General features: G+C 41.2%; 1 long non-coding RNA gene across 1 annotated transcript; it reads right to left on the bottom strand.

Moving 5' to 3' along the window:
* Window positions 1-7,238: 7,238 nt before the first annotated feature.
* LOC147757838 (uncharacterized) lies at window positions 7,239-13,273 on the bottom strand. Its single transcript, XR_015322409.1, has 3 exons — window positions 13,132-13,273; window positions 12,573-12,651; window positions 7,239-12,085 (listed from the first exon to the last, which is right to left on the bottom strand). It is a non-coding gene; the product is annotated as an uncharacterized LOC147757838 (long non-coding RNA).

Genomic DNA, 13,273 nt, shown 5'->3' with positions numbered 1-13,273 from the left:
TTTATCTTATTTATTTTGACAATAATTGTTTCGCGGTCATATGACTGATTTTCTCATGAAAAAATATTGGCCATTTCTTTTTTCTTTTGGCAAAAGCGATCTAAAGCCACACAATCTCAGCTAATAGGAATTGCATCGTGTCGGTGTTACTGCTCCTGAAAAGCTAAGCTTTGGTCATAGTGTACAGGGTGCAATTGTTGAGACGCCTGTATTTAGACCTAAGGTGGAGGGCCTCGAAGATGAGTGAAATGTTCGAAGGGTTTCGCTATATTTGACAATGTTATCACAATAAAGGTATAAATTCTACCCAAATCCATTGAAAAAAAACAAGGTGTGCTGCCTATAGTTGAGATGCGTTTTTAGAAAATATGGCTCCCTGTAATGGTCAACCAATTACAAAATAAGCTAATGAAATTATAGCGAAAATTGAGTAAGACCGACACGTGAGCAGCCATGATATAGCAAAGGAACTAGATATCTACCAACTTTGAACAATTTGCGGAAGGATACACTCGATTGTATTTAGTGAAATCAGGGAAAGTCTACAAAAACGCAACAAAATCCACCCATGTATAAAGAAATTGATTACAAATGATGAGAGGAAAATTACATACGATGATAACGCGCGTACGTAAAAAAAATTTTGGCAAAGCCCAAATTGACACCAAACAAAATAATGCTATATGTTTAATAGGATTGAAAAGGTATAGTGCACTATGAATTGTCAGCAAGCGACTAAAAAGGTTGATCTGAACTAGTCGACGACCTCTAAGACAGTGCCAAATTACATATATCTTTAGTTATCTGGCAAACGCTGAAGGAACCTGGATGTCAGATTTTTATGAATCCGTCATCGTAACCCCCATAGCTCGAATCCTGCATTAGACCATCACTTGTTTGGTGCTTGTAAAACTCCTTTCATCGCATTAAATTAGTTTTTAATGAACGAACACAAAAATCACTTATCGCGATTTTTCGTTTAGAAGCCACAAAACTGTTAGAGCAATGGGATACCGTATCACGAAAAAAATGGCGGAAGATCGTCAATGCAGCATTTTAGTCATATTTTATTCATTTAGTTTAGTCATATTATTAAAAAAAAAAATAGAGAAATTATTATATATATTATAAAAAATATATTGTACTTTTGCTTTTAAAAAGGTCAACACTTTTTCTACAGCCTAATACATATTTATTAGATAGTGCTGTCATAGTTAATTTGGCATTTCTTTGTTGTCGTGCTAGTAACTCTGAGCTGTATCACAGAGAGAAGTTTTGCTGTAACTTCGAACCGTTTGCAAGTTCTAGAACCCTAAACATGAAATGACTTCAACTAAAAAGGCGTCTGTACGTTTCTCACGTTTATAGAATTTGCAGGCAATGTTCCGAATGTTTTGCAAGGGTGTGTCTATTCATATAACGACATGTTCTTGATAGGCCGTTTTTTAAACAGGCTACCAGCCGCTGATACTAAATCAATTCGGCAGTTGCCCGCAATTTATCCGCGGGCCGCTTGAAAGCTTCTTTTTTTTTGGTAATTTAAAAGCATATCTTCCATAGGTTGTATAGTATGGTATGCATTTGGGATATGATGTTTAACTAATTTGGCCAAAGTCAATTTAGGATGCTGCGCCTGCAAACCTCAGACGAGATGAAGTTCTAACAAGTTGACTACACGCTGCATCAAGACATTGCTATAGTCGTTTCCATATTCCTCAGAAAACGCACTGCATAAAAACAAGCTCAGAATCATTTCGGCTTGAGTTCGTTCGACGGTCTAAAGTTCTCATTTATTGGATTTTTTTTATACATATAATAGTATTAGTTTAGTTTTTTTTAACGTATTAACATAATTTAGTATAGCCGCCCGGGACCCATTGGCTCACTCTGTAGTTCGGAGATTTTGCCACGAATGGCAACAAAATTGTGTCGCAACAATATCTTATGTTTATGCAGACCAACGTTTCCCGTTTTGAAACGAAGTGAAATAATAAAGGTAAAATATTTCGAAAGCACTACAGAGCAGAAGAACCGCGCTTAATGTCTTAGCGTTTGTTGTCCGTTGTTCTTGAGATGAGGTTGACAAAATCTTGCCAAACGATATTATTTAACGACAGCTGGGATTGGATTCTACAAGTTTATCTGAAGTTTTCATAACGTTTCTTACTGCGAGAGGCGAAGGACTAATCAGAGAAAAAGAAAAACAAGATTTACTTATATAAAAATCTACTTTTTATTTGAACAGACAGAGGTAAAAATTAAGAAACGTTATATTTCAGTTATATAGTTATATTCTATATTCAGGAAGTTTAAATTAACGTTTTGTTCACACTACAAGTCAACTTAAAATAAAACAATGTCATTTAGCAAAAATGTCGTTTGTTAAGCTGATAAAGGTGATAGATGCCACTATGGAAAACATGCTTTCGTTAAAACAATCCCTATGCCTTGACCTCACAAGCAGCTATCAAGAACCCGTGGAACTTCCATCTTGAAGGTCCATCGGAATTTAATTGACACTCTCCTATACAGAAAACCTAGATAAGACATGGAAAGTTGTAGTTGACTTGACGTCATAGCCAACAACACTCTAGAGATAAAATTTCAGCTGTCGGAAATCTGCGACCGGACTGATTGATGTTAAGAAGAATGATCTTTTAGCAGTATGTAACAATAAAAAAGACTATTTTGGACAATTTTGGACTCGAAAACGAGGGTGTATGAGCTCACTGCTAGCGCAAACAGGAACCTTTGGATCGAAAATAGTCTTTTTCTTTTGCAGAAATACTCGGTTATTTAGAGAACTTTCAGTGTGTCGAAAGGTTGGGCATTTTGTATTCTTGTGTTACTTCTAGCGTTGCCTCAAATGGCTGGCTCCCGCTAGAACGAAACGGAGCGTGCTTATACCCGATTTCAACCCCAGCCCAGCACGTGTCCTTGAAGCTAGTAGGCTAACACGTTATCAGTGCACTGTCATGAAGGCTGCTCTGGTCAATCTATCCTACGATTAAGAAGTTGGTCAGCTTACCCCACCTTTGAGGCCCGTTGCCTAAATGTTTTGTGTTTACATTCAATACCGCCCTTAAACATTCGATCACATGGCTGATTTCCATCATAAAACAAAGCGTGCCGACGCTCAGATCTCAATCCAGGCCACCATTTATACCTCAAGTTTATCACACAAGCACGTTTCCCACTATCCTACCACCGGGACAAAGAAATAAAAGGAAGAGAAGGAGCTCGTTTATACTAAATGATAGAAACTACTGATGATCACTGCGTCCACGGCGTCGACGTGACGCAAGGGCCATAGGCGGATTGCTGAGAGCTCTCTTGGGGAACGCATAAGTCAGTGGTTACTAAAAACAGAACCAGGCAACGCTCAGAATTAGTTTAACTCACCACTTTAAAATTAAGCGCGCTTAAAGAAGACAATTTTTTTGTTAAAAACTGTTTTAAAACAAATAAGATTAACAGTATCCATAGTTTCTCGAGACGAAATTCAGTGCAAAGAAAATTTCATTTGAAAAGTAGAGGGTCACATCCTTGGTACCCTAAAAAAGACCTATTGAGAATTATGCCGCAGCAACTGAAACACGGACAGGCGTGGGGCATCGTGTCCAGCAGTTCGATGTGGGTCTAAATTGAATTCAAAACTGGGTAAATATTTAAAATCAGGTCGAATTGACTTGAATTGCATTTGTTGAGAACATAATAATACAATCGCAACGAAGCTATGATATATCGTGGTTTTCAAGCTGATCGACGTCGTGCAACGAGCTGTTTCCTTTGGCTTCCGATTACACCATTTCTTCAGTTGGTGACATTTAAATAAATCAAATTTCCGTGTAACCAACGGCGTAATTACGTAATCCTCACATAGAACGTGGTTAAAATTGCTCTAGTCGGCTCGAAGCCCTTGTTAACGATTACTCAAGGCCGCGACGAGTTACGCTAGAATAGAGCTTTCTTTTGTTTATGAGTTATCGCATATCTGACCCCGAATTTAGCGTAGCTATAATGCACGCACTCAGAACCGTTCCCTCAGCACATTTGTCCCGTGATGGGAAAAACGACATGTCGATCCGGCAGCAGCTTAACTTCGTGGAATTTAACTGAGGAGGACCACTTTATTAACCTTCCGAGCCGACTGTGTGCGGCATTCAGCTCCGAAATTCATATGTAGGTTACACTTTACCTCTGCAACGAGTTCGCAAAGAGCTTACATAGGATGGCTTACGCAAATGTCCTGCCCGCGACTTCAGCCCGAATAGTGTTCATGATCCAAAGCAAGCCTTTTATGATTTCGTAGATGATCCAGTGTGACTTTGGCGCCGTTATAAACTGTCGAGTTTACCCAAAACACGTCCTTCTCTATGTATTGAGCCTGGATTGGAAAGCTTGCAAACGGACAGGGGAAATTCACGTTTGCAAAAACTAGTGCCTTCATAACTTTGGCCTTACTTGATTTGGATAGACAAGAAGTTAGACATATTTTGGCTGTATTCGACTGCAAGCAACATTTCAGTCGTCGGAGTGGGCATTGATCACGCCGCTTAAAGGCTTCTTTATTTCAAGTGCTGCTAGAACAACATTAACCGTCAATTTAACCATAAGCCTCGGCTCAACCCAAAACTGTATGTCTGTATCATATCTTCGTCAGCATTTTCAGCCTACATGAAGTAAACGTTTCATATTTAGCTACTGCGTACGAAACGTCTCGAATTATACTGCTATTTAAGCTAGTTTTTATTAAAGAACACAAATCGTCGGTTGTGTCAGACCTCTATGTTTCGAGTTGTACATTTGGTATCGCCGTTAGGCACTCGATCAGACAAATGGCTGGCTCCCAGCACGAACCAGAACCTGCCTATGCCCGGGTTCGAAGCTAGACCACAACGTGTCCCTAAGATTAGCGGGAAAATACGGTACCCTCTAAGCTGTCACGGGGAAAGTTGTACCACAGCTACTTGAACCTAACAGAACCCTAGACGCCATTGATCCAATGCCGTTCAAGACGTCCGCTCGCTATATACGTGTTATAAAAGAGCGGACTGATTGGGATCCCAATGGAAAATCGATTTCCAAACGAAACTGTCATCTAGGGAATTTTGTACGATAAAGAAATAGTACCTGACGGGAAACTAAGCGCACTGCTGCTAAATTATCTGCCTGTTGTCGTTGATTCCCTAAGCATCCCTAAGTAGAATGAAATATGTATCAGGTCATACGAAATTCGAAAAAATTCCCAAGATGGAGGAATTTTAATGGAAGCTCAAAGGAACAGCGATACTAATGCCAATACCTAATCACTCAAAGTAATCGCCTCATAAAGATTGAGGAGCTCATAATAAATTGTTAGTGGTCTATTGCGTTTCAAACACATACGAAGAGAACGTCGGCAGTCGAACTGAAGGGATTCTCCCAAGCAACGATGATCGGGCCTCGTAAGCCTTTTCAACCGCAGCGGCATAAATTTCCCTCAAAGGTAGAAGTTGCTATAAAAATACTCTATCTGTACAGAAAACGTATGCAACAGAGTTACTTCACCTTAAAACTAAATTAATCAAATTGCACTTGTAATCACTTTCGTGAAGCCATTCACATTTAACTAAAACCATTGTATATATAAAAAGAGGAATTCGTTGAGACACAGTTGGTACTGGACCGTTAAGGTAATAACCGGTAAGGTTATATATAGCTTGACCGTCGAGCTTACCTAACTGTACACAACACCTTCTTCATCGCGTCGTAATATCCCAGTAAGATGTACCTTAAGGGTCCTCTTTCTTAGTAAGCTTACAGAATTGAATCTTGTGAATGACTTATAGCTAAGGCGTTTAGATTTAGTGAATAAAAGGCCCGTGATACTAGATGCATTGAACTATAGCGTCATCAAGAAAAATTGAAATTACTTAGCCGTGTTTATCTGGTCGTCCCTCTCCTTTCTTTGAAATTGTTCTTATATATAAGGTATTACACAAAAGTATAGAAGATTCAATGGACGAATAGAGTGGTCCTACATTGTCCCTTCAGCTAGAGGTAAATGCTATCTTTTTCGTCTATTCACGATAAACCGTTCTTAAGCACACAAAAGGAAATTTCCGCTTATGAGTTTGTTATTAAAACTCTGCTTCCGGATCAAAAACTCAATGTTTCCAGTTCTACGTCCAGTAGTGCTATAGTTCCGGACGGCTGGTTTTTCCATCATAAAACGAACTACGCGTTCACCTTGTTCAGACCCGGATTATCTCACGTGTCATTAAGCTTAAATGGCAGACACGTTACCAATGTTCGACTAACATCTACCATTTCTAGACTGCCGAGGTCGATTCTGCCGCATTTACGGCCATAGTTTTATACGCGAAAAGATCAATTCGTCATATTGCTTGGTATTCGCTGCCGCTGAGAAATAGACGCTGACTTTATGACCGCCTATATGATGAATATATAAGGAATAAAGCTTATCTAATAAAATCCATGAACTGTTTACCTTAGTTAATAAAATGTATATGCTGGCGCAAAAAAAATAAACAGGTTGTTGAGTAAACTCTCGGCTTAATGTCAACTTTCATGTTTTAATAAGCTTTATATTCATTAGCAATCGTACAATTCCATATTTCCTATCTATATATCTATCATTATATACACCTAGGTTATTGGACAAACGTGTATAGCGTCGCTTTTTTTTTATCATCTGTTTATTAACAACACTCAGTGTTTACGTTAACGGTTCGTTGAAGTGTATTTATGCATCGGCTTTAACAATTTTCACCAATAATAACGGCAGCGACAAACAGCGGTACGATTGACTAAGATCTTCTGTTTTCCACATTCCACTGTGACCTAAACAGTTTTTCAACTTCTATATCACAGAATCATCTCCACGGGCCACGAATAGAAAAAAAAAAACTTCTCTCTATACAGAATAACAACCTTTAAGTTCCTTTTCTAGTCTATAGAGTTTAAACAAACAAGCCAATGTTAACCTGTGATGCTCGAACTAATCTCAAAAGCATAACCTGCTGTTTACCTTGCATGACCGCGGGGTCCCACTGGAACTGGCCTACTTTTTATCACATTCCCTTTCACACACTTGTGGATTAAAAAATACATCCATTATACGGGGCAATACGCGGATACGGACTTAGTAGTCGTCGTCCGTCTATCCAAAAGCGCTATTTATGGCCTGAACGTATGCGACGGTACAGATGTCTTCCCAAAGATTTTATCTGCGAATAAAATGTTTTCTTATGTTTAGTCGTTACTGGAACACACTAATAGACATCACTTTGGCGAGCGCTTTAAACGAAAAAAGGAAAACTTTACACTAAAGAGATGGCTTTTGCAAATTCTTTTTTTCCTGCTTCGAAATAATGTAACGTTCTGCTGTCCTTTTCGTCTGCTTTTTCGTCGAAAAGAGGCTTCTTCGATACTGGCGTCAGTTTTGTGCGCGAATCAAAGACGCTGAAAACCTAACTGTGTTATCAGATAGTTAACGCCATTACACCAGCAGCTGGTACCTGCCGGTATGAATCGATAGAGCGATTGAACGAGGGAGAAAAGAGCATTACTCTATAATATAACCATCGTGAAAATATATTTAGGTCACGAGACTTCAAGGGAGAAAAAATGAATTGAGTGCGTTTTCAAATGCTGCCACATCAGCAGCATTTTGCTGATCACAAACAGACAGTGCTTCCAAAAACAAGACCATATAGAACCCTAATAACGTCAGAAGAAGCGTTTCTGCCGTGCTGGCGAAAGGTCTACTTGGAAAGCGAATTCAGAGCGAGAAAATAAAATTAAGGGTAACATGAACGATTCAACAATCATTTCACATACAGCCGATCTGAGGCTGAGCAAATCACACTTATTACCCTGAAAACTTCGAGTGTCAACAACCAGTAGTTCGAGGGTTTCGTTGATGCAACATCAGCGCTTGTACAGCTCAGAGGTATAGAGTCAATAGAAGTGGTGCGGTTCCCGGTTAATGGTTTGGTTCGTACAGCCATTATATAATACGACCACTTTTTGCTAGTCTCACTTACGTGATTGACAATCAGCATATACCACCACGCACGCCTATATGCATTCTGTCATTGGGCGCAGTATAAGATGGTTTGTCTATCATAGCTCATATGTGAAATTCTGTTATGTGAGAACAGGTTAATTGTCGCCGTCAAACAGAAGCCGCCGAAACAAGTGTAATGAATTTTGCTAGTTGATCTAGACGAGTACACCTAGTCAGGCTATGGCGATGGGAGCACAGCGTCGAGAAAAAGCGATACATCCCCAGGACGAAAACGGCCGCCCCCTACAGTGTCTCCCGGGGCGGAAAGATATTATCTTTGCACAATATACGTGCCATCTGACCCAAAGGTATCGTGTACTCGGAAAGAAGATCTCCCGCACTATGGACTATTTACGGAGCCGTACATCTCTGAAGAGTCGCTAATTGCACCAATTATTCTTCAAGAATAAATAAAAATAAAAAAAAACACAATAAATGAGACTTGTGAAAACGCAGTGTTTCCTGAAATCCAAAAAGTGGCGCCACTGTACAGAAAAAAAACAGCAAATATCTATCCATTTACATTTCGCCTATGAACGAAATTAAGTTTGCAAAGGGTTTTCGTTCGCGCGGTAGATGTTGTGCGCGATTCGTTTCCAGGCAAAGATGGGACGGCTCGTGTGCGAATGTTTCATGTATGGCTTATGAAAAAAGAGTTATAATTATAATTTTTTCCTTCTAGGTTCGTCCGTGTCATTTTCGAAGTGGCGCTACAGCCGCTCGGCAATATGGCAGGAAATTGCTGACGATGATATCTGTCGCGATTCGCTGCTATTGGGACTAATCCGTTTATAGGTTATGTAGGCGCTTTGAAAATACTTGCCCTTTCTTTAGATGGCACATACGGATCTTTTCATAACTGACTTTTTCATCTATCTTTTTTGTGGCTAAAGCACGTAGTCGTGTTGCCACGCGGGTAACAGCGAAGCAGGCGCCTGGTCATAGGTATCTTGCTTGTTTCTACTGCTAGCACTGCTGTCGTTAAATAAATAATTAAATAAACACACAAATAAGTAAGTATTTCGAAGTTTACATTCAGCGCTGCTGCATTAGTTAGCCAGTGCTTTCGTCGACCAGCTCCTACCAGCACGAAATTAATCGTGTACCCACGGCCGGTTTTTGAAGCTAGATAAACTTGTGTTCCTAAGTCTAGCAGGCAAACATGTTACGTCCGTATTATTAGGACTGCTATTGTCACATTAGAGCACAACGAAGTAGTGTTCTTTCGGCGGTGCACCCTGAATCGGCTATTAGTGCCCGAGACATTTTAGTCCCTATAGGGAAAATGCTGACATCAACAAAACGCCATAATAAACTTCTGCCCCACCGAATCATCTGCCAGTTAAACCATTTACGCTTCCAGGCACCGGACGTAGCTGCGACCAACCGTCGACATGTTGTCCATCCACTAACGTCTCCACCACTGTCCAATGATCGCAGCAGGGCAGTCCGACAGCCAGTGCCCCAATGCGCATCGATGTATTAACGTCCCCGGTCGCAAAATCCATTCCTACCTGAAAACACCGACAGTGACGACAATGACTCTTCATTTACCCCCAATCTTCCCCAGTAATCGCCTATCCACAAAGCACCATTGCTACGGTGAGGGGACCAAGCTACACAATACTTGTCCCGGAAGAAAGCCAGGTCCGGTGACGACTTGACGGCTGCTGATTTCGTCCGTCATCCGCACAGCTACTTCCTGTCTGAAGACCAACAACAAGCGTTGCATTTCGTTCAAAATCGCTCCGCTCAGTTGTTTTGTGCCCCTCCGATTCTTTCTGCCAGCCCATCTAGGGCGAGTTGCGTTACTCGCTTAGGACGCACGGAACTGCGAGTCGAAATACGACGACGCGTCGTAAGCCCCATTAGCTCACAAACGATTCGTTGATTCTTTCTCACTTCTGCGTTCTTCAACCAAAGACGATATCGGTGGTGGTTGAAGTTGCGGCCATATACAACAGCTGCGGTCGTAGCGTAAGTTGCGTTCCTTCTGATTGTTATAAGATTTCGAGCGGTTGGGGTTGCTTCTACTCGATCATCTACTAGTAAAAAAAAAAATGGTATGGCAGGGGAGAGACAAGAGGTCGCAGCGGGAACACGCACGTCAACAGCGACCTCACTGCTGACTTCCACTTCGGACAGCAATGTCGACAACACGGACAAAATCCACATGTTCGGTTACTTTTTCCTTGTCCCCGCGTCTCGTGCTCTGGACCTCTGCTTTCGCTGGCCGATCTTGAAACCCCTACGGCTGCTTATAATGGTAGCGATAGCAGAAGCGACTGTAGCTACAGTAACTGCTGGTGGTGCTGGGATCGACAGTGATGCGTCTATTGGATAGTGAATCGCTTTCCTATTCTGGCCAACTTGTAGTAATGATAGTAGTAGTCATCCACAGATCTTCTACAACGTGACCCGCTTGCCCACTGTTCCGATACACGTTTTTTTTCTGAACAACAGCAGTCACATGAGTAGTAACGTCAGCGACATCAGTCAAATAGTTTCCTTTCTATTTTATGCCGTTGCAATCTCCGATTGTCTCTTTTATCGCACCCCCCAAGTTCCCCCCATCGGTGCGTAACAAAAATCAACTTTTCATTATGTTAATATGTAAGTTGTGCTTAAAATGAACTCTAGGTTGAGCTCAAGTACATTCTCATACACAATTTTTTATTAGGTTCTAAAAGGCGATTAACAACATAAGCAGACCGTGTTTCGCGGGCATATTTGAACATATATAATATTTTTCGCTTGGTATAATTGTTATTAGGTAGATTTCCGGTTGATGGTTTTCGAACACCTAACTACTACCGAAGTACCGTTTAAACACAAGACAACTGTTGCTAAAATTAATAATACAAGCGGTTATGTTTGCAAGTTCTATTTTATCAACCTCTCTGTTTTGTGTTTTGTATTCGGTATCACCGTTAGACTGGCTCCCAACGAGGAACGAAGTGTACTTATGGTTCGGCCACCAAGTGTCCCTAGGATTAGAAGATAAATACCATGCCGACTAAGCGATCACAGTAACCTATTTTACCGACTTCTTTTCTCGTCTGTACCCGATATGATTGATTGGCGGGAGATTTTTGTTGCCTCAGATGTAACGTAATATAAGGCACTGATTGCATGGCCATCTTGTTCGTTAATGTTTAAACTGGCCGAAAAATTCCCTTCTTATTTGCATTAGCCAGTTGACGTTATTTCTCCGTCATTTATTGATCCAGTCGCATGACACCGGTAAGGTATCTCTGCCTGACCAAAATCACTTGCCTCGAACATCCGTCCATGTGATCGCCTATCTTATCCAGTTTTACCCGCCATATCGTGCTCCTCAATAGAGATACTCTACCCTTTTCTCCTTACCTTCTCAGCCCTTTTCATTATTACCATAAAAAACTTTTACTAAACTGATAATAATATTCTTGTCCACTATTTAACAGCTGACCTGCGAGCTTACCTAGGTTTGCCTTTCAACCGCTCGCTCATTTTTCGTTTCCTCATACGTTTTTGCCTGGGATTATCAAACCTCGTCCGCCAGGACGATATCAGCCTCAACAATAACAATAACAACAATGAGGCCCACATTTGTATACAGAGAGGTCAATATAAGCGACCCGCTATTTGTAACCAGCAGACATCGTTACCTGTATTCCGTACAGCTAAGTCCTAAAAGTGTATTGGGAAATAACGGTAAGGATCCGGATAGCCGGAGCAGCTTTTCCTGGAAGAATCTACATGGTGCTAGTGAAGTCATAATAACAGCTACTCCAAGAGCCATTTGCATCGCTGTGTTTGCATCTGTTGTATGCCGCATTTTGCATGTAAGCTTTCCGTTGTTTCGTTACTACCGTCATAGTAACTGGCGGGTCCGCCATTTTTCTTACTTATTTTCCACGCTTTCTCTTTTTTATGTTGTTATTGCCGTTATCGTTTCTGTCTGCTGCAGTCAATGTTGTTGATTCCCTTCGTCTTCGTTTTGCGGCCTGACGTCCGCGGCCCTTCGTTCTTTTTACGTACTCCGTCCATCCGGCGTATAAACAAAAGAAACAGCACACGAATAACGGAAAAAGTGCCAGTAGTAGTAGTAATAGTACACATTATTAGATACTGCCACCTCTAAACCGCCCCCACCTCTGCTATCCTATCTCCCCCCGCCCGTGCTGCCCTGCTTCCTTTTGCGACACCTCCCCACTAACTGACCGATTGACTCACGGAATCGAAGCCGCTTTTGTTGTTGAAGAATAGAATAGCTGGGCTAATGCTAACGGCGTCATTAACGGCAGGATGGAGTGGTTTGAACGCGCAATATGAGCGGCCACGGTAGTAGTAGGAACTCAATAGCGTATTGATTCGACGGGGACAACTCAGGTCGGGCTCAGTCAGCTTTTGCCTGGCGCTAATCTGTTTCTCTCTGTTAATAGTTTAAGTGGTAGATTATTAGTGGTTGTAACTTTTACGCGATAGCTTAACGGTACGTGTCTGTCTATTATACCTGGAAATTCTATGTGAGGAATCGTCTAAGTTCGGAACCGCGTGTAGATTCGTTTCGTACCGTCGCAAGGTGTCGCCAGCTGTTGGAAAGTGTAATACTTTAATAAAGCAGTAACACCAAATATAAAACTAAAAACATTTATGTAATAGCTATTATTATTTATAATTATTTATGTAATAGTTATATTAGCCGTGAAGTGCTATCGTTAAATGGTGTTGAACGTATACGTTACAGATTCGTGGTTATCTACAGTACCAAACAAATAATGTTCCAGTCTTGCTAGTAACCCGACAGGGTAAACACGGCTAACATGATCATCATCATCGTCCCCAGCAGCACCAGCAGTACAAACAGCAGCAACATTAGATGAAACTCTATATTAATTTGACGCTACTATTGATGTTGTTACTGCTGCTGACGTAACACACATTGCTAATTCACTGTTACTTGCCACTTCTCGTTTAACTGCTGCGTTTGCTTTCGCCGATGATGTCCTACAAGCGTTCCTCCTACGAGAACATTCAGCCACAAACAGACCGACACACATATACCAACATACCGCCTTCATCAGAAGTGCCCGTAACGTCTATTCAACGATCTGACGCGAAGCGTGGTTAGATCGGGCGACCCGGTGTCGACTTCGCGTCTACGCCAGTTCTAGTTAACACTGCCAGCAGCGCGCTACTTTGCGTTCACTTTCA

This window comes from Varroa destructor, unplaced genomic scaffold, assembly GCF_002443255.2.
Source record: "Varroa destructor unplaced genomic scaffold, Vdes_3.0 BEIS01000002.1, whole genome shotgun sequence".
Classification (NCBI taxonomy): domain Eukaryota; kingdom Metazoa; phylum Arthropoda; class Arachnida; order Mesostigmata; family Varroidae; genus Varroa; species Varroa destructor.
This window is presented reverse-complemented; position numbering and strand designations above follow the sequence as displayed.